This window comes from Camelus bactrianus, chromosome 17 (assembly GCF_048773025.1).
Source record: "Camelus bactrianus isolate YW-2024 breed Bactrian camel chromosome 17, ASM4877302v1, whole genome shotgun sequence".
Classification (NCBI taxonomy): Eukaryota; Metazoa; Chordata; class Mammalia; order Artiodactyla; family Camelidae; genus Camelus; species Camelus bactrianus.
This window is the reverse complement of record NC_133555.1, coordinates 29,483,134-29,506,061: the sequence shown is the minus strand read 5'-3', so window position 1 is coordinate 29,506,061 and position 22,928 is coordinate 29,483,134. Positions and strand designations below refer to the sequence as shown.

At 42.3% G+C, this 22,928-nt stretch overlaps 1 protein-coding gene across 3 annotated transcripts in view; it reads right to left on the bottom strand.

Moving 5' to 3' along the window:
* Positions 1–3,172: 3,172 nt before the first annotated feature.
* ERC2 (ELKS/RAB6-interacting/CAST family member 2) overlaps positions 3,173–22,928 on the bottom strand; it is an 875,964-nt gene continuing 856,208 nt past the window's right edge. For all 3 annotated transcript variants that reach the window (XR_012499973.1, XR_012499974.1, XM_074344641.1), the window contains one exon: positions 3,173–6,159. The gene's annotated coding sequence lies outside the window, so the exon portion shown is untranslated. The remainder of the gene's footprint in view (positions 6,160–22,928) is intronic.

Below are 22,928 nucleotides of genomic sequence, written 5' to 3'. Positions count from 1 at the left end.
GTTCCACTAGTGACAAATATACCGTACGAGTGTAAGATCTCAATAGTAGAGGAAACTGCATCTGTGCAGATGGGAGGTTATATGGGAACGCTCCCTACTATCTGCTCAATTTTTCTGTAAACCTAAGACTGTTCTAAAAAAATAAATCCTACTAAAAATCAAGTTTATTTAAAAATCCGCCTCTGGTTTTTTGTCCCTGCAGGAGGGTTTCCTAAAATTCAGAGATCAAAGTGGGTCCTGGAAATGATTACAGGGGTCACAGGCAGTCTGAAATATCCCTGAGCGAGAGTGAAATCTTCCTTCATGGACCATTTTTAATCCTTCTGATTCAGCAACGAAAAGAAACTCTGTTCAGCCCTACAAACACATCTCTCACCTTTGCCAGTTTCCCTTTTCAACAAAGAGAGAGAAAGCTTCAGACTCAGAACTCTGTTTTGATTATTGATAATTTATATTTATCTTTATTGCTCTTACTTTCACTATGTTGATTGTTCTTATATTTGGTGATGGCTATGTACGGAAAATCATCCTACTTCCTCCTCATTTATGACTGTGGTACTTTTTTCTTAAAGTAAATTTATTTACATAAAACAGCCTATTGAAGAAAGTACTTAATTCAGACTATGTATTGTCTTCAGACGTAGCAAGAATCAGGCAAGCAGCATACAAGTTACTGGAGTTGAGAGTCAATGGCCAACAGGATTAGGTCTCAACCCCTCAGCCTGGTACTCAAGGCCCTCTCCCACCTGGGGACATCTGTCCAGTCTCCTGTCACCAGATGCTCCACCTTGCAAATCCATGGATGCCTAGGAGATCAGATGCTGATGCCCAGACACCAAGGGCTTAGAAGAAAGAAGAGAGGCCCATGGAGAGCAGGTTTAAATGCAAGGTGCTCAGCTTTGTCTGGGATTTCCTTCCACGTGTGGCCTGAATTCCTCTAGGCTCTACACTCCCATTCTCTCATCCTCTTGGCTGACAGTGGCACTGATGAAGCAAGAAACTCCTTGAAGGCCCCGTGAGCTGTACAGCTGTGCTGGAGACCAAATTTGCAACATGGAAGCACTGCTGGTGAGTAGGAACAGGATCTGAATCCCAGCCCCATACGTCCCCCATCTGACCTGTGGCCTGATGCATCCTTGAAGCAGAGGGCTTGCTGAGCACCGGTACGAAGCCTGGCCTCACCACGTATCCTCTGGGGGACCCTGCGTGAGGGATGTGAGCTCTCCGGGCCTGCTTTTCCTTGTCAGTAAAGTGAGGATAATATTAATACATGAGGATAATACCTCCCTAACGGGATTACCATCAGGATAAATGAACTCACATAAGAACAGCATTCAGCACCACACTGGCACCAAGTAAATGCGCTATAAATGTGCACCGTTCCTGGTCATCTCTGTGGGCCCCTGTTCCCCTCACTGTGACATGTGGATCATGGCAGGACCCACCTCATGGGACTGCAGTCAAGAATGAAGGAGTGGGTTTAAATGCATTTAAACAAGTCCTTCATGCCATGGCCTGGCTCCTAGCAAATGCTCAATAACATTCAACATGATTTTTATCTTTGTTTCCTTATTGTCAATCCTTATTATTACAGATCAGTGATCCCAAGAATTAGAATGTCTCCCATCTTTTGTAACAGCAGTTTACAGATACCAGAAGCAGTCAAGGTGGATTTTTAAGGTCAACCGTAGGCATACCAAAGTTAAGTCTCTGTGCCTCAGCAGAATGAAAGGGACGGGTGGGCCTGTGTGGGGTGCAGCAGGGTGTGAGGCGGCAGCTCTCCTCCCAAAAGGACTGGGTTGTGGGTCAAGAAGCAGCAGCTCCATCTGGCCAGCTGGGCTCTTATAATCTGGCCTGAAGGCAAGCCGGCTCCTTCAGGAAGTTCTGTGAGGTAAGAAATTCTTGTCCAACAAAAGTTTTTTTTCCAAAAAAAGGATTCATAATGAAAAGGGCAAATGACTTTGTAGGTTGCCCCAAAATGTGCCTGAATGTGAGAGAATTGCATATCCCGTGGCTTGGAATCCATCATATACAGAAACCAAATGATTATTTCCCTTGTGTTGTCAAGGGCCAACTCAGGGGAGATTCTGTCCCATCCCCTCCTCCCCAGAGGGTCTTCAGGGACACATATTTCCATTTCAGGAGCTGTGGGGACAGTCCTGGATTGCAATGAACTTACCAGGTACGCTTGGATCAGTTATTTCTGACTGGGCCTCAGTTTCTCCATCTGTAAAATGAGGATATTGGGTTACATGACATTCAGCATACTTTCTGGCACTAATACTCAATTACTGTTTAATTGCAACAATGTTAAGAACTGATCATTTGTTTCCCGGAGTATAATTCAAACATCTAAAGAAACCAGGAGCTGGTTCTCCACTGTGATTCACAGGTAAGCTGCAAAAGCTGAGGAGCCCTTGCATGGATGATTTTGTCTGTGTATTTTTCTGGATGATTCTGTGCATGCATCCAAGTGATGGCAGGACTAGATATTGTGTTTGCCTGCTCAGCTTTCTTGTCTTTCACTTCTAGCCTAGAATCCATTTTTTTTTTCCTTTGGAAACTGCACCTCCAACATCCAGTAGGGCTGTCAATCACACATTCCCCTCCCAGTTCCCTTGAAAAAGGTAATCAGGTGTATTATCTAAAAAGGACCTCCAGGGAGCTGAGATGGATGCTGGGAGAGAGGGGCATCTCTCCTCTAAAGTCCAAGAATACTCAAAGCTGTTGGGGGTAATCTTTGCCACCAAGTAAACAGATACTAGCAGGGACTGACATCAACTTCATGGAAAGTGCAGAAGAAAACAAGGAGGAAGCAAGGAATGGACGGGGGAGAAGAAAAAAAGGAAGAGAGAAAAGGTGGGAAGGAAGAAGAGAGGGAGGGATAAAGAGAGATGGAGAAAGAGGGAGGAATTGAGAGAGAGATGAAAAGGGAAGGGAAAGAGGGGGAGGAGGAGGAAGGATGCCACGAATGGCTTAATTTCTTAGTACAGCACGAGCTCTAGGTCCAGCTGTGCATAAGGGGAGATTTACACCTTGGCTCTTCCAGTAAAGTAAGTCCATCATTTCCCTTTTTCTTTCTTTTATCTTCAAGTCCATAGGTTCCTCAAATGGGGATCCATGACCTAAACGAGATTAGAAACCACCACAATTGGAGCATTTGTTTGACATGGAAGGAACTCACTTCAGAAAGAAACAAAGTTTATTTGATGAATATAAATAAGGCGATCAGCACAAAGTACTTTTCATACACGTGATAACAAATTTATGAACTGTACATACCTTGTACGCTGTACTTCTACTAGACACGAGGTTACAATGACTGGCTACTACATGCCCACTGGTAGTTTCTGAGGGTTCCTTAGTTTTATTTATTTTGTTCATATCGAAGTCCATAATCACATGGTCAATATCACAACCCACATGCCACTCACTTGGAGAAATATTACAAGAAGCACTATCAAACGAGGGTCTCTGGGAATTAGATACACTGACCCCTGGCAGCATTCAAACGCCACTCGACACAAAAACATCTCAGATAGAGCTTATGTCAACACATTTGAGGTCTCGTCATAAACACTGTTTAAAAAGTAAATGGAAACCCACTTTCAAATGAAAGTTGACACGCTGTTAACGTGCATACTAGATACACAAAAATCATTAAATACAAAATCGAGACTGTACATCGAAATCAAATGGGGTATAAAGTACAAGCCTGCTTTTGCACAAAGCAAGAAGACCAACTTCTCCTAAACGTTAGCCTCAACTTTTTTTCAACTTCATTCTGATTAAGGGGGAAACCTGCTAAAGTTTGCGCAAAGGAAACATCTTCCCAACATCACAGTGTTTGTCGTAAACACAGAGACTATTTTTAATATGTAAAAAGGGATTTTTTTTGGTAACTCCCCCCACCCCAAATGAGAGAATATTATATGAAATGAGAAAAGATGCTATGTTAGACAGAGTTTAATTTTTAAGGGACTAAATGATATGCTCCCAGAAAGTTTAGATTGGTAATACTTTAAACCAACAAAAGTGGGGCAAAAAATGATCCCCCCCCCAACAACAGCTGTAACAAAATTGGCACATACTTGGAAATTGCTAAGAATACACAGTTGGTTGCTTTTTCTGTTTCTAGGACCTTATATTCCCTAGTGGATTTCTTATTTCCTACTTCAAGTATTCAGGGGCAGAGTTCAGATCAGGATCTGGCTGTAGGAGGCAGTGAGGCCACTTCGCCCCTAGTTGAGGACACCCAAACTGTTCATGGGGACGAGTTGGTGGCCTGGGTTTTCAGATCGACCTTATGTCAAAATGTATTAAATACATTTGCGAAGAACTCTGCTCATTTCTCCGATCAAGACCTAGATCCCTTTGATAATTAAAGGACAAACTTTTTAAACATGAATGTATTTGGATTGCTTATGCAACACGAAAGCTTCACACAGTTCGCGATACTGACTGACAACAAGAACAAAGCCAGAAGCAAGAAACCTGCTTGAATATATTACTCCTAATGCACCAAGGATGAACAGTGCAACCCAGACACAGTTTTGTCTTCCTCGATAGATAAATAAGGTGTCTGACTTTTAAATATCTCTATGGCTCACAGGAGAGGTCTAGAGTTAATTGCACCAACATTTTAAAAAGTAATAATAGTGACTAAAATCAATGCAAGACTTCAGGAACATCTGCTTAGAATCCTTTCCACAGCAGCAAAAAAAGACAACTATATTAAGGCCACTCATGCTTAAATTCACTGTTTGTCCTTTAAAAATGCAGATTTTCATCGCCCACTTGCATACACGTGGAAGGCTTTCTTCCATCAACAAGAAAATGGATCAATATAAGAGTTGCACATGTTTGCCAGACTTGATCATGAGTTTTATGAAGTTATAAGAACTTGAATTTTTTTTTTCATCTTCAGAGGAAGCAGTAGGAGTTTAATTCTCCTTCGTACCAAGTCACTGTATGTAAAAGACCTCAAAATTCGGTCTCTTTCCCTGGCATGTGCTTTAAATGACTCTGTACCACAAAAATGTTGTGTAGAGCTATATACAGATACACAGCTTTTGTGATTATTCCTCATTCATCAATGTTTTCATGTTTGATGCTGAAAATGTTTTGGAATCCACATTGGAGACATTTTCAAAAAATGAGAAATGACCCTTCGTTTACAGAAGATCTAAGCTTACACTGTTTGCACAGCATTTGGACCTTGAATGTGAATGAGTCCCAGCTTCTTCATGGAGACCTGCATGTATGGGAATGGTAAGAGTCTGAGGCTCGGCCGAATCCCAGCCGCGGGAGATGTACGAAACACACAGAGCAGAAATACGCAGGTGCCTCAGGCTACAGCCACTCCCCAGTACAAAAACAGGGTAGATAGAACTATGAATGATCAATTTAGATGTGCCATGCATTGTCAGAGACACACAACCATGTTCTCATAAGGCGATTTCTTGGCAAGTATTAGTGGTTTAAAAATTGATTTCATTTCCAACCTGGCCCAGAGGTAACTACTGGTTATACCATCAAAATGTAGTTCTTCACACAGCGGGTTAAAGAAACAGAGGAGGGTAAAGGCTCACCATTTTTGGTGTTTTGGTTTCTCTGTCAAACACTCCATGCATCTTGACATACAAGCACTGCCAACACCACTCACTCACAGGATTTACACTTTTTGATAATCTAATGCATTAGGAATGACTACTTAGACTGAACCGGCAGAAAAACAGGAGATGAAGCTAGTTGTCCAATAGAAGCTGAATCCACAGTGAAAATCCCATGGAGTTCAAATTTATCCAGTGATGTTTAAGTAACGTAAGTAAAATGTTATCAAATAATGACATTCCGAAGAGATGAATGCATTTGAAATATCCAAATCCTGACCAAAAAAAAAAAAAAAAGGAGGCTCCACCATTTTCTCCTCCTGTGCTTTCTTCCTTTCCAACAGGTCTGCATCCGTGAGAAAGGACATAAGATGATGAAGGAAATACCAAGTCGAAAAGAATCGGGCTCATAATGAAAGTAAAAATCCCTCTTCGGTCCTGATGAGCATTCCAGGTGGTGATGGACAGTGATGGGAGCTGTGCTGCAATAGATTATCAGAGTATTGCTGCAGAGCTGCATTTCCCCTTTAGTCAGCCCTTCTGATAGCTGCAACAAGAAAGCACACAATTTAGCAGGGAAAGTAACGGGCAGGCATCTCAGAGATAATCCTGGCAGACACTCCCCTGCCCCTGCACCAACCCTCCACCACTCTCTTTGGTCAGGGCTGATGGGGATTGCGGGTGGCAGTGACGGGGAAGAAGCGCAGAAGAATGATAAAGTCAACAGAAAGTTCAGCTATGTCCTGCAAACACATCTGAGAAGAGGCCGCTTTCAAAATATTTCACATACAGGTGTAGATGCCTCTTGATGTGCAAAAAGAAATTGAAAGGAAATAAGCCAAAATGTTCCAGTGGTTATTTCTATGTAATCAGACTGTAAAGTTTTTCCTCTCCAGTTTTCTACAAAGAGAATAGTTTTTAAATTATTTTTAAACTTGACTTTGTAGACATTAGAGAGTTAAAGATGGTCAAGACACCAGAAAACTTAACATTCACTTACAAACCAACTAAGAGCAACAATTTAAAAGACTACTGAAAGTTCCACTCCCAGGTATATGCTCAGAAGAGTGGGAAACAGATACTCAAACAGATAACTTGTACATAAACGCTCATAGCAGCATTAGTTACAATAACCACAGGCAGAACAAACTCTCAAGTGTCCATCAACAGACGACTGGATAAACAAAAGGTGGTACAGACATACAACATGGTATTATTCAGCCCTAAAAAGAAATGAAGCTCTAATTCATGCTACAACGCGAATGATCCTCGAATACATCATGCTGAGTGAAAGAAGCCAGTCACCAAAGGACAAATACTGTATGATGCCACTTATATGAACTATCTAAAATGGAGAAATTCAAAGATGTAGAAAATAAATTAGAGGCTACCAGGGACTCGAGGGGAGAGGGGAATGAATCTTTGAATGGGTATAGAGTTTCTGTCTGGGGTAGTGAATGGGAAATGGATAGTAGTGTTAGTTGTATAATTCTGTGTATGTATTTAATGCTACTGAATTGTACACCTAAACTGGCTAAAATGGTAAATTTTAAATGTATTTTTTACCACAATAAAAGCATAATTAAAAAATAATATGGCTATCTCCTTAAAGAGAACAGAGTGAAACAAAGCTGGCTGTCATCCCCACATCCCATAGCATGTGTGTATATGTTTAGCCTTAAATATAAATGCAGCAGTCATCCATATCCAGGAGCACCCCAAGTTTTCTCACTGTCCCCATCAGGGTCCCTGGGTGTGGATTATAACTGCAGCCTGGAAAGAAACAGCAAATCGGGTAAGGAGAGAGGACCATCCCACCTCGAACATTCGAATGATGACTTTCTTCCCTACTGATGCTTGACTTTGTGTGCCTGCATCATTATCATTCACATATGGCCTTTGAACAGTTTGGGAGTTTCCGGGCACATGGCAGTAGGGCAGCTATCTGGGGACTATGGCGGGGAGAGGAGAGATCACACACACACACACACACACACACACTCACACATGTGTGACCCACTTTTTATATCTAGCCTGAGCTGTCTGATTCAGTGCTTGATACAGAGCATTTCTCGAGTCACACTGACTAATGAGCGAACCAAAGATCCCAATGTCTGCACAGGTAGGCAGTTATTCTGAGCCCTCGTTAAACAGTGCAAATGAAATATGTGGCTTGGATGAACTCTGCTAATTCATACTCTGAGGAGTTTGGTGTAACCCTTCTGGTTAAGAAACTTGAATCGGGGCAAAAAAAATGACTTTTGCAGAGCCAGAAAGCTAGGGAGTTCCTAGAGCAGATCATATTACTCATTCTGGCACATAAAATCTCTGCAAACTTTGTATGAAAATTGTAAGTCAGAGCACGCTTTCTGCTTCATGAGCTGCACATAGCTCTAATTCTTTTGTGCATTAAGCATTTCTTAATCATCCTTTTAAAGAGCTGACCAATATATTGAAAGGCCACGTGATTAAAAGGGAAAGAGAAACCCAAAGAAGTACTAAAATGCACTGGTCCTATTTTACAGATGGGGAAATGAGTGAAAAACAATTACAGCGCATGTCCGATGTCCTTGATGTTTTTCCAAGATAAAGTAGCAAAGAACAATCATTTATTCAGTGGAGAGAAAGATTTCCAGCTGAGTAACAGGTCACAGGGCAGAATACAGTGCCTCATGACTGCTGTGCACTGCTTTGGGGTAAGGTTTATGCTGTGGAAAAGAGAACTCTCAAAAACTGTTGCCGCTCCTTTAATCAGACAGTCCATTCACCAAATGATCACATTGGCAGCAGCTGGAAATGCAGATGATCCCTTGTTGAGGGGCCAATATATGCACAGATTTAAAACAAAAATTGAATGAGGAATCATGGCTTCCAGCAAGGAGGCAATCTGGGCAGCCACCCACTGTGAGAAAATCTCTGGCCGGTCCTCCCTCACCTGGATGGTTCCGGCAGCCCTAGCCATCCCCACCTGTCCTCTCATACAGCCCCTGCTCTGTACTCTCACCGGGCAGCCAACAGCGCCATTTCAACACCACCACCCGCTTCATAGTGCACTCGTTCTTTACAGACTTCACTTACAATCCCATGGCCCTCGGAATAGATCCCTGGCCATGCTGGCCTCCCTCTCTCTCTCCCCTGCTCCATGCTTCACATTCCCTCTGAGCTGAGCTTGCTTCTGCAGTCCTAAAGCTTTCTTTCCTCCTCATTTCACAAACTTGTCTTTCTGACATGCAGTCACACTAATCCTTGACCTGACCGATTCCTACTTATTCTTCAGACTCAGTTTAGATGTCACTTCTTCCCTGGAGGTCCTTCCTTACCCTCCGGAGTGTGGGAAGTGGCACAGGAAGTCTCACACGTATTGTGCTGTCCCCTTCTGGTGACTTGCCTAGACTTCTACTGTCCAACATGGTAGCAACTCAGCACTTGAAATATGGCTAGTCCAACTTGAGATGTGCTATAAATGTAAAATACACACTAGATGTTAAAGATTTAGTATGAATTTGAGTTTTTTTTCCCCTACTGATTTCATATTAAAATGATATTTTGGATATACTGGATAAAATTAAATATAGTACTAGAATTCATTTCACCTCTTTCTTATGACTCTTTTAAAATGTGGCTACTAGAAAACTCAAAACTACAGATATGGCTTGCCATATATTTCTACTGAACAACATTGTCTAGGCTCCAACCTCTATGAGGGTCAGGCCAGTCTTGCTCATTTGGCATCCCCTGAGCCATGCATAGTTCACAGAACAAGTTTATTCACTCACTCTTTCCATAAGTATTAGAGAGCACCTAAAGCAGGCAGAATCCGAAAGCTCCCCACTCCCACTCCAAGATTTCCTGCTGCAATCCTTGGCACTGGGACTGTGAACATCTCACACCATGATTATGTTACTTCATAGATATAATTAAGGTTACTAGTCAGTTGACTTTAAGTTAATCAAAAGAGAGTGGGTGGGCCTAATTTAATCATGGGAACCCTTTAATAGCAGAGACTTTTCTCTTGCCGGTAGCAGAAGACAAAGAGAAATTTGAAACAGGAGAGGGATTTGCTGTGCTGAGGGCTAGGATCTGAGATCGTCTGTAGGATCCAAAAGCGGCCTGCAGCTAGCAGCCAGCAAGGAAACAGGACCTCAGTCCTACAACCATAAGAAACTAAAAAACACAAGTGGAATGAGCTCAGAGGTAGGTGCTTCCTGTGCCTCCAGGTTAAATCCAGCCTGGCCCACACCTTGACTTTGGCTTTAGGAGACTAAGGAGAGAACCCAGTGGGGCCTGACCGGTCTTTTGACCTACAGAACAATGAGATAATAAATGGATGTTATTTTAAGCCACTAAGTTTGTGGTAGTTTGTTATACAGCAATAGAAAGCTAATATAGCTCCTTTCGGTGCCAGGCAGTATGCTTGGTGCCAGGGACGTAATCGTAAAAATGACAGATAAAAATCTATGTATGCTCTGTGGGGCCCATATTTTCAGAAGTAAGACAGGCAACAAAGAGATACATAATAAGAAAATGAGAACTTTAAAAATTTGTGCCTGGAAGAAATTAACAGGGAGCAGTGATAGGTATGCTTAAGAGTTATTGACTACATAACAATTTTGATCTATTTTTTTGATATGGAAATATGTCCACACTTTTTCAGTGAAAAAAGCAGATTGCAATTCCATATGTGTAGTTCAATCTTATTTCTGCATTGATGCACATAAACATAAACCCTTGTAAATGCATAAACCAGCATATTGTTAATAATTATCTCTGGGCAGTGTTTTAACATTTTCCTTAGAATTTTTTTTTTTGGTTGCACATTTTGGATTTTTTAAACCAGAGACTGTGTTATTGGTACAACAGCGATTTCCATTGCGAAAAAAATCAGAATTGGATGGGATCGATACTCGACTTGTTTTTTCAAAGGACATCCTGCAGTTGGTGTGCAAGGGTGGGGGTGTAGGGGGTGTGGGGTGAGCTGAGTAAGATTCCGCCCCAGGACAAGCACCCTCAGGAGAGCAGGCTGTAAACGTGTGGTATCTCACAAATATTCTTTCAGACTGTTTTTCTTTGGAATAAAGACACCTGCCGGATTACAGCTTTCTTCTCCTGCCCTTTCAGTAGTGATTTGCAGAAACAGGCTGGGAGAAAGGGGTCTTTGGTAAACACGGTGGGGTTAAAGGGGAAACTGTTTAATAACAGTAGTAAAACGCAGGCTATTTTTGACATCTGGGTTAATGTCCATTACGCTCCATGTGCTTTCCAAATGTGTGCAGTGTGCCCCCAGGTACAAAAACAGACACACATTCACAGCGGCTCTGGACGCCTCTGACACTGCACATGGTGCCCACATAAAAGTGAGCCCCTGATCAGCTAATTAACAATGGTCTGAAGAGAAGAGCCGTTGGTTCTGGGGGCAGCGGGCATCCCATAGAACAACTCCACTACCCACTCTGCTCCCAGGAAAACCCAGTAGAGTTGTTTCTACTCAAAAAAAAAAAAAAAAAAATCTATAACTCCATCTGTGTTATTACTTAACATCTTTTAAAACGGGGCAGAATGGGTTTCCCGTTTTCCTCATGAAGATTTATTTATTATTGTTGTGATCAAAGTGGCAACAAATTATGTTAAATCATTTAATTTTCTTGATAGGAGCAACCACCTTGAAACCATAATTCAAAAATATGAGTGGAGAGCAACATGTTACCTGGCGAGTGGCCTCCTGCAGCTCCATAGGGCAATAAAATGTAACACTTCAGAGCCCAAAGGGCCTGGGATGGGGGTGGGCCCAGCAAGGCCTCAGCTCCTGACTGCAAACTGCTGTTGGGCTGGGAGAGCCTGCAGGCTGGGAGGGGCCCGAGAGTCTCCAGATTTCTTCTTCATCTTCCCCTTCCTGTTTCTTTGTGCAGGGGTGCAAATCACCCACGGGGTTGTAAATGAAGGGATTCAGATGGATTCAGATGTGTCCATCAAAGTGGCAACATATACTGCTGTGCCTCCTTCGAATTTATTTTCACCATTATCATTGTGGTCAGAATGATTCACAGCTAACGTTTTGTGCATGCTGTCTGCCACGGTGGGCGCTCTGTGCTTGTGCATGAGTTAGCTCCAATAAGCCCGACAGTGCCGTGACGCTGACCTGGCCAACAGTCCCTTAGCAGATGAGGAAACTGAAGCTTACGGGAAGTGAATGCTTTTGGTCAGATCCTCGTCTTCCTGGGCCTGATCTAAAACCATATCTTCTCAACTCCAGACCCCATTCTCTTTCCTGTAAGGCTAGGACTTCCTAAACCTCAGGCCTTTGTGTTCTACTGTCCCAGTGGTTGTAATGTTTCCATAACACCTGTCACACTGAATTCATAGTTTTGCTTAAAAAGTTTTCTAAAACCAAATTTCCTCTTAAACAATGATTTATTTTAATAACATAGCGGAGCCAGTATTTGACTAATATACCTTTTTTTTTTTTAAACTTAAAATAATTGCATAGCTATTAAGATAGAAGTGCTTGCCCATGAAACACCTAAAACTAACTGCCTGCCTGGAGCCCTGCCTCGGAGACCGTTCCACAGCCCTGGCAGCCTTCTCCAGAACAGCTTCTGGCTCCAGTCGGCTGGCCTGCGCACGCCCCACACTTGGGCCACCACCACCCCAGCACCACCTCAGTCGACACTTTATGCCTGGCTCCCATGGGCTCTCTTTTCTCTTTTCTTCAGGGGAAGATGGTAACAGAAGTAAAAATCAGAAATCTGTCACTCAACATCAGTGTAGGTACCCTGTGTAATTGTTAAAAGCACTGGTCGAGTAGAAATGTGCTTTTAGTAGTAATTTTTCCTTAAAATAATACCTTTTTTCACCTGAGAGACTGCCTATATGCCAAAAGTCTGTCACTCTACTCCAGGATTTCTTGATCTTGATACTATGGACACTTGGGGATGGATAATTCTCTGTTGTGGGGTCTGTCCTGTATGATGGGATGTTTAGCAATATTCCTGGCTGCTGTCCATTAGATGCCAATAGCATGACTCCCTCCCTCAATCATGACAGAAAGAACACCTCCAAATATTGCCAAATTCCCCTGGGGTGAGGGGCAAAATTGCTTCCATCTGAGAACCATTGGTCTAATCGATTGCTTCCGCATTTAACGGGTTGACTGTGTAAGATAAGGATTGTAGGAGATGTAGATGATCACATATTGTAAGATGTTTTGTTAAGATATGTATATGCATACATGCATCTATCAACCCACAAAAGATAGGAACAATTTGCAGAAATAAAGATCTATTTCTAAGCTGCCATCATATTATTTCAGACACCGCTGCCTGGAATTAAAAGTCTTGTGGAAATAGGTATCGCCTAAGGTATAAAAATAATGAAAATATACAACTTATCTGACATGAAATAGAAATGTCACAATCCTGAGATAGCAAGACACCTAAGACATTTGCTGAACTAAGTGAAAAGGTAAAATCTAGTTTAAATTTATAGCATTCCTTCAGTGTCCCTCTAGGAGTTTGGCATTTTGCCAGGGTTCCTTGTTAAAAATTTGTTAAACGTGTTTGGCATTAATGCAAACACAAAGTGGTCATTTGTTACAAATTCTATTGGAATGCATTCATTTAAGGCAATGAAGTAGTTACTAAAAAAGAAAAAAAAAGTTCATTAAGTACATTTTAAAAATACAATGATGTATGCAGTGTGTAGTTGTGGCGCCCCGGTGGCTGTATAAATTGCTGACAGAATAACCACACATTGTGTTTAGTTTGAAATTGGAATCTTTTAAACATAACTGATAGAACAAAAACTGGTTTTGTTTGTTGTCAAAACCCATGTTAGTCTTTCTTTCCTGAACTAGTTAAAATAACCAAAAGTTTGGCATACAGTTTCTAACATCTCAAATCAGTGAAACATACAGGTTCAGATAACACTCTGGGAATCTTTTGGGGATGCTACACTTGGCATCAGGGGTGAGGGCTGAGTCAACAAACAGAGGGCCTGTCCCCAGAGCGGGGGTTGGGGGAATGCCCATGTCATCCTGAAGAACCCCACTGGGGGAGGGCCAGTACCTCTGTGTCCTCACAGTTGTCTGAGGTTATTAGGTTACCTGTAGAGGGAAAACCATTGGCTTTCATCATGGAGACAGTGGAATCCTATGAGCAAATATCCTAAGCCTTGTGTATAGAACTTCCACCTGCCTGTCACACCCTGCACTGTTCACACAAAGGAATTATTGCTGAGTAATGGTGATGCCTTATCTCTCTCAAGAAATGGTTCTGGAGCTCAGCTTTGGAGAAAGAAGCTATTTGAAGTTACATGAGATTTGGCCCTGCACCGTAGTTTGCAGTGGATGTACGGGTGAGATGCACCTCAGGGCCCTTAGATGCTTGCTAAAAGCCGATCTTAAAGGTGAAAAGAAAACTCATGTTTCACAAGAATATTCAGAAAGTATTCACTGCTTCCTTCCTCCCTCTCTCCTTCTGACATACTTACTGCCGTGAGAGTGTCTGGATAATAGAATCCCAGTGGTCCAGGGAGCCACAATCTCAAATCCCCATGGCCCCCAAACCTCTCTCTAGGCTGACCTCTTTCACTGTCTGAGTTTGGTGTTACCTAGGCTGCCCTTGAAAGGAATGGATCCAGGGTCTTGAAACACTTCCCCAGTTCAAGAGTAAACTTAGACAAAACCTATTATCCGGCATGTGGCCTGAAGAAGTGTGCCTTTTCCTGCATGAATGCCAAAGAGGACCAAGAAGCAAAAAATCTAAGAACAGAGAGAAAATACTTATCTCCAGGAGCAATGAGAATGCACAATGCAAAAGGTAAGAAACATGGAGCATTACAGATCACATCTTGGTTTTATACCATTTGGCGGGTCCCCTTTTAGAAAAAGATTGACAAATAGTGGACTGTTTCAAACTTGACCAAACTATATAGCCACAAGAACACATTGCTAATGCCTTTCCCGGGGCCTGAAAAAAGGTCTGTGTACTTGAGGGGTCCCAAGCTTGTGCCCCATTAGCTTCAGGATAAATCCTTTCTGCTTGCAATTAAAGGTTATTTTTGAGACTGCATTTTCAAATTCAAGTGAGAATAAAATAGGTTTTCAAATCCCTTATTGACAAGGATTTCACCTTAGGATGATCTTGGGAAAGCTCATCGGAGGGAGGAGGAGGCATTGCTCAAGCCTGGGTGCTGAGAGAGCTGCCCTCTGCAGGAGTGAGCTGCCCTCCTAGAAAAAGGGCCCAGCAAGGCATTTGGGAGAATTTGAAACATGAAGGAACCATTTGATATCTCAAGTTTGCCGACCAGAAGTGGCTCGGATGACAAGTGTTTACAACAGGATCTTCGTAGAGCCAATAATGGCAATTAGTCCCCAGGATTTGAAGGCGCCCTTCCCGCCTTGCCTCGCTGAGGTGGAATGCCATTTACTCTTGGGGCTGGTGACTAATTAGGGGTCTCTTTTGAAGATCAAGGTTTTTCGATCCCTGTTTCTTAATAACATGGTTGGCCTGTCGGCCACCTGGGTCCAGGCGAGACCTCCCTTTCCCCCTCCCCAAACAGCAGGCACCGCCTGAGGCCAGGAGCAAGTGCGGGCAGGAAAACCCAGATCCGGCTGGGTAAGCAATTTAACCTTTTCACCACCAAGGTTCTGCAACTCACTGCTCAATTCATCTGCCCAGAAATAGAGACAGTTGACCTCACTTCTCAGGAAGAGCCAAAGCCCCGGGTAGGATGCAAGTACTCAGGGTCAAGCGGCAAACACTATGCAGCATGCTTTCCTGTATGGGCAGAGGAGCAGAAAGACTCCACTTTTCCAGATGAGTGGAGAATCAAGAAGCTCTTTGCATCTACTTCAGATTGGGCTAGTTTGGGAAGGAATTTTAGAAGTAACCAGCTAAAGAAAGCTGGAGGCAGAGGAGGAGGACAGCCAATTGCCCTTCTGAAACCCTAGTCTAACCGATCATCAGACCAGAGACTAGGTGTCTGCATCTGCCAACCCCTAACCAGGGCCCCCATGGCCTTGCTGGATGAGGCTGAGCGGGCTGTTATGCTCTTTAAGACACAGTGTAGGAGAGAGAGGCCAAAACAGCAGGAAAAGTAAGCTGCAAAGAATTAAACTTGGAACAACTTGGGCAAAGCACAAACTGAACTAGGTTGGTCCTTCAGCTGTTGACACACTCTGGCCTGGGTTGGTGGTGTTCACTAAGCCCATCAGCGTTCCTGTGTGGCAACAGCTAATGCAGCAAGTTCAATGTGGTTTTGTTTAATTTCTGAATGCAGGGTGCACGCCGGCAAGGACGGCTGCCGAAGGCCGGCAACCCCACTGCCATAAACACAGTCAGCACTGTCAATGATTCTGAAAATCATTTTTTAAACTATTTATTTTTGGCAGATAGGGGCTGAATGGAGTTTTGCATTTGAATAACTATACTTTAATTTCAACTTATTTCAGACTTTTTTGTGTTTTCTAAGCAACACCAAATCAGAGTTTCCTGCAACGAAAGAAACTAGCTTTCTTGACGGGAGGGGAGACTTTGGTAGGTGAAAAGGGAAAAGGGAAATATGTAAACACAAGGCAGCAACCAGCTGAGTGAAGTCTCTTTTAGAGATTTTCAGGGTCTCTGAACCCTCTGGGCCCTAATCCACATCCCTTTGCAAATGAAGGAACAGGCAAAAAGCTACCTCGTTTTGATACGAAGAGTTGAAAGTGAAACGGGTTATTAAATGGGACACAAAGGTAAATTCAGTTCGGATTTTATATTGTCTTCAAGCTATATTTATGAGAAGCACGAGAATCCTTCCTTAATTCCTTGTCTCTGTCACGATTTTGAAAGCATCTACTAAGAACCACGCTAGGTACGGGGGACGTATGGCTGAAGGAGACAGGCACTAGCTTTCACTTCATGGAACATCTATTGAACATGTCAGACATTACATTCAACAAATAATTAAATTTAGCACGTGATTAATTAATTAAAACTGCATTAAGTACCAAGGAGGAAGAACGACCTGCCAACATACACTGAGCACAGCACTTCTGATGTTTAGCATCCAGTCTTCACACTCTGAAGAAGCTGCTATTTTTAATCCATTATACCGCTCTAGAAACAGGCACAGAGAGGTAAAGTTACACTGTCAACGTCACACAGCTAGTAGGCGGTGGGCCCAGGGGGCAACTGCACACACTAGGACATCAAATCCCCAGTTTACAGGAACAAACTTGGGTCCTGACCTGATCTGCCAACAGAGTTAGAAAAGACTTTCCAAGGAAGTAGTATCTCGGGTGGTGTATATATGCCTACTGCCTATAGGCAGAGAATGACTTCTTCGATAACTTCTTCCTCCTCTTCTACTTCTTCCTCTTCCCCCTCTACTTCTTTCTCCCCCTTCTTCTCTTCTTTTGCTCTGTGCTAATTGAAAAGTAAGTCTGTGGATTTCTATGTATTCCTAGGGTTTTGCCCAGACTCTCTGTCCTTTCAAATGAATTTTTAGTTGGTGCTTTTTGTCTGTCAACATGAGCTCACCTACAGGCTCCCTCAACAACCCCCAGTTCAGAGTATCAAGGCCCGTGGATCTTCCTTCCCTTCCAAGACTTTGTATTGTGGCCTTCCAGCTTCATGGTATTTGGGATGATTAATCACTTTTAAATATGAAAAAAATTAACATGTCTGAAGCATTCTTCTCCATTGTCAAAAGTTTTGCTTTAACATAGACCCAGAATGTCTCCCTTTCTCAGCAATTCCAAAGCAATACATTTTCTGTTGGAAATTCAACTGGATAAATCCCATGCAGAAGCCCCAAGCAATATATCTTAACATCTTAATTTCATTTAGGAGGAATGCAATGATTGATCATTTATCATTCTGAGATTGAGTGAACTATCTGGAGGATTCCAACCTATTGCTTCTATGCAACTGATGGGATATTCATATGTCTTCTGGCTGCACAAGGGCTTTGGGGTCCAGGTTGTCTTTGAAGGAATAGGATGCTAAAAAGATTACTGAAGGGGCTCTGCCTTTACCAGCAAAGTAGAACTCCAAGGCTTGACTTGCTCATCAGAGCTTCCCCTAGTGATAGCGAGGATGTCTGCTGCTGAGTTACTGCCATTCCTCCATCCCACACAAGGATTCTTATCCTTTCATAGGTAACCTTGACAGGCCTGGGGAAATCCTGACATGAAATCCATTGGCATTGGTGGGACTTGACTTCTCATCCATGAGATTTCTATTTAATCTAAAACTGCTTTGTCAAAAAGGACAGGGTTTTTGTAGTATCTACAATACCACTGACCTTGTGCTAGATGTATGTGTGGAAGCAGACAACAAAAACATGGTCCTCAAGTCCAAGTATGTATTCCATAATGGTAGATCCCAACTGAGTACCTACGATGTTTTACACAGTGTAGGTGTTAAGAAACATTCACAGAACAAGATGCCTCTAAAATCACAATTCATCTCCACAAACATACACATGCACAGTTTGATCAGGAAGCCCACTGCCCAGTGGACCACCATATAGGGAAACAATGACATCCTCTCCAAAGAATGAAACATTTGAGAAAACCAGAGGTTATTTCTGAGGGAATCTAAGGCCAGTCACATTTGCACAGTGCTAAAAAGCAGACATGCTCTCTGGTTTGAATTTATGTTTAAATTCCATGCCAAAGTCTGCCCCTGTAGGTCTGCACGTAGCACAAGGCCCGTCATAGCTGTAGCCCTGGGTCTTCCATATCCAGCTCTTGCTCAGGGATATAAGTGAACTTCGTAATCAGCACTGGGACATATGGGCTCCGAGTGTAATTGAAAGAGCATTAACAGTGGGCCCCTCAGTGGATCCATTCTCCCATCTGTTACAAGGCTTCTGGCTATCACAAATGTTTCCAACTTAGATGTGGAGGTGCCCTGAGAGGTAATTCCTGTGCTGCTGCTTTTGTCGCTGGTCACTTTGAAGATTAAAGAGGGGAAAATGCATTTTCATAATACATGAACTAGCTGGAAGTTTCCCTATTAAATCCCAAAGTCCTGGCAGGTGGGGGCTGGGTTTAACTCTTCCAAAACAGGCCTGGCATCCAGGACTGAAGGCCAGGAAATGCCCTGGGGAAGAACAGGGCCAGAGATCAAGCTGCTGGGACATGACAAAGGGGACACTTGAGGCATGACATCAGTACATTCTGGATCCCTTGGGGCCACTTCCAAAGCCCAATATGGCAGGACTCCAAAGTCCCCCAGAAGTTCCCAGGGGATCCAGGGATCCACCAGCAGCCTTGACTTTTCTGCAGAGAATTCCCTGAGGATTCAGCCCCATGCAATGTTACAAACCCCTGCAAGAGCACAGCAAATCCCTGATTGACAGCACCAATCTATGAATACGGATTCCTACCGCAGGCGGAGGCACTCGGCTGGGTCCCTGTTCAGGGTTTTTTCAGGTCAGCTCCTTCAGCCTGGAGTACTCTCCCTGTTACCCTTTTCCTGGCTGCCTTCTGCTTGTCCTTAGATGTCCATTTAAATGCCACTTCTTCGGGGGGGTCGGTGGGGCATCCCTGACTGTGGTTCCTGGTTCAATCCCCTTGCTTAGCTTCCCCTCAGCACTCTCTCACCTCTCCCACTACATGTTCCTGCTTTGAAACAATCTGGTGTCATGCATTTGGGTTAGTATTTGATTAATGTCTGATTGTAACCTCAGCTGCCTTCATGAGGACAGAATGTGCATGTCTTGCCCATGCAGTATTTTTTATTTGCCTTCCATGTAGTGGGTGTCCAATAACTACATCAGTGGATTAAGGGGAGAAGTGAATCCTTGATGATAACAAATGTTTATCAAATGCCTCCTACATGCCAGGAATAATCCTAACTGCTTTACAGCAGTGATTATCAACTTTGGCACTACTGACATTTTGACTGGATGATTCTTTGTTGTGGGGGCTGCCTGTGCTCTGGCCAATGTTTAGCAGCATCCCTGTCCTGTAGCCATCGGATGCCAGTAGCAAGCACCCCCTTCCCAAGTCATGACGATACAAAATGTCTCCAGATATTGCCAAAGCCTCCTGGGAGGGCAATCCTACACCTACTCCCTGTTGAGAACCACTGATGTACACATACCAACCCACTTAATCTCCACAATCACCCCATTAACTGGGCACTATTATTCCCCTCCTGTTAGAGGCCCAGAGAAGTTAAGTAACTTGCCCAAAGTCACAACACTAACAGAACTGGGACACAGGAAGTTCGGCTGCTCCATGTAAAGAGGTATTGGAAAGAGAAAGGGCTGGCCCCAGGTCACACAGGTGAGAGGTGTCAATGTGAGACTGAGACATCGTCTTTCTCACCTACACCCAGTAAGCTTCCTGGCCATAGAACTGGGCTGCCTTATCATATTGTCCCAAACTAGGACCCTTTACTGGGGCTGGGCTTATGGAAGGACTACTCATAGACTGGAAGTAGCTGCATATCTTTTGTTCACTGACTGCTTCTGTTTCTTGGGTCAGTGGCCAGTGATGTCCAGATCCTCCTGGAGCAAGGCTGTCAGGAACCAGCAAAATAAGGTCAAAGGCACCTCACTCATAGGCCTGTGGAAAGCTAGCTGGAATGTAATAGGGAAGCCGGGACTCAGACCCAGGTCTGCCTGCATCTCAGCATGGTGGGGAGTAAGCCCTGGACTGGTTCAGCCATGCTAAGTAGCAGTACAAGCTGAGGCACCATCTACCTTTTTGCACCTATTCAAGTGACTCCATTCGTGGACCCCTGGCCTCCCATTTAAGGGTGGATGGTAGGGGTAGCACTGTCTAGCTCAGGAGGTTACATTGAGACAGGATCTAAAAGAAGCTCTGCACATGTGAACTGCCTATCACATCTTCCCCTTTGTAGTTTGATATAGGTAAATCACTTGATCCTCTGAGCCTCAGCTTTTTCATCTACAAGGTGAAGATAATTCTAACCACTCCTGGTAGTTGAGAAGATAAAATTAAATAAGCTTGCTACAGGGTAACCACAAATCAAAGGCATAAAATAGAGTCACAAAAACCAAACCAAACCAAAACAAAACAAAAGAAAACAAAAAAAAACTAAGTTAATACAAAAGAAAATTATCAAACCACAAAAAGGAAAAGAAAGGAACAAAGAAGAAATATCAAGTCAACTGGAAAACAAAGTTCAAAATGGCTATAAACACACATCTATCAATAATTACTATAAATGTCAATGGACTAAATGTTCCAATCAAAAGACACAGAGTGGTGGATTGGATAATAAAACAAAAGCCTACAATATGCTGCCTACAAGAGACCCACTTTAGAATGAAGGACACACGTAGACTGAAAGTGAGAGGATGGAAAACGGTATTTCATGCAAATGGAAATGACAAGAAAGCAGGAGTAGCAATACTCATATCAGACAAAATAGACTTCAAAACAAAGGCCATAAAGAGAGATAAAGAAGGAAACTATATAATATTCAAAGGAGCAATACAAGCTGAAGATATTACACTCATTGACATATATGCACCCATTACAGGAGCACCTAAATATATAAAACAAATACTAACAGACATAAAGGGAGAAATTGATGAGAATATATTAATAGTAGGAGACTTTTACATCCCACTAACATCATTGGATAGGTCTTCCAGACAGAAAGTCCTAAGGCAACAGAGATACTAAATGACACAATAGAACAGTTGGACTTGGTTGATATTTTTAGGACATTACATCTTCAAAAACAGAATATACATTCTTTTTAAGTACTCATGGAACATTCTCTAGGATAGATCACATACTCAGGCACAAAAGAAGCCTCAACATATTTAAGAGGATAGAAATCATTTCAAGCATCTTTTCTGACCACAATGTGATAGAAATCAACCATAGGAAAACAAATCAACCATAGAAAAACAAAGGAGAAAAACCCGACAGCATGGAGACTAAACAACATGCTACTAAAAAAAACAAAACAAAACAAAACAAAACCAGTGAGTCAATGATGAAATCAAGGAAGAAATTAAAAAATACTTTGAGACAAATGGCAATGAAAACACAATGACACAAAATCTACGGGATGCAGCAAAAGCAGTCCTAAGAGGGAAGTTCATAGCGATACAGGCCATCCTCAGAAAAGAACACTCTCAAATAAACAACCTAACCTACCACCTAAAAGAATTAGAAAAAGAGGACAAAACAAAACCCAAGGTCAGCAGAAAGAAAGAAATAATAAAGATCAGGGAGGAAATAAATAAAATAGAGATTAAAAAAATAGAAAAAAATCAATCAAACCAGGAGCTGGTTTTTTGAAAGAGTAAACAAAACTGACAAACTTCTGGCCAGGCTCATCAAGAAGAAAAGAGAGAGCATGCAAATAAACAAAATAACACATGAAAATGGAGAGATTACAACCAACAACACAGAAATATAAAAATCTTAAGAGAGTACTATGAACAACTATATGGCAATAAATTGGACAACTTGGAAGAAATGGACAAGTTTCTAGAAATATGTAGTCCACAAAAACTGAATCAAGAATAGATCATTTGAACAGATCAATCACTAGAAGTGAAATAGAATCAGCAATAGAAAAACCTCCCTGCAAACACAAGTTCCAGACCAGATGGTTTCACTGGGGAATTCTATCAAACATACAAAGAAGAGCTCATATGCACCCTTCTCAAACTCTTCCAAAAGACTGAGGAGGAGGGAATACTCCCAAACTCATTCTATGAAGCCACCATCACCCTGATACCAAAGTCAGGAAAAGATACTACCAAAAAAGAAAGCTATAGCCCAATATTGTTGATGAATACAGATGCAAAAATCCTCAACAAAATATTAGCAAACAGAATCCAACAACACATAAAAAAGAGCATATACCATGATCAAGTTGGATTTATCCCAGATACACAAGGATGGTTCAACATATGCAAATCAAACAAAGTGATATATCACATCAACAAGAGAAAGGACAAAAATCACATGATTATCTCAAGAGATGCAGAAAAAGCATTTGATAAAATTCAACACTCATTTATGATAAAAACTCTTACCAAAGTGGGTACAGAGGGAACATATCTCAACATAATAAAAGCTATTTATTAGAAACCCACAGACAGCATAATACTCAATGGTGAAAAGCTGAAAGCCTTTCTACTGAAATCTGAAACAAGACAAGGATGCCCAATCTCACCACTTCTATTCAATATAGTATTGGAAGTCCTAGCCATAGCAATTAGACAAGAAAAAGAAATAAAAGGGATCCAAATTGGAAGAGAAGAAGTAAAATTGTCATTATATGTGGATGACATGATACTATATATAGAAAATCCTAAAAGCTCCACACA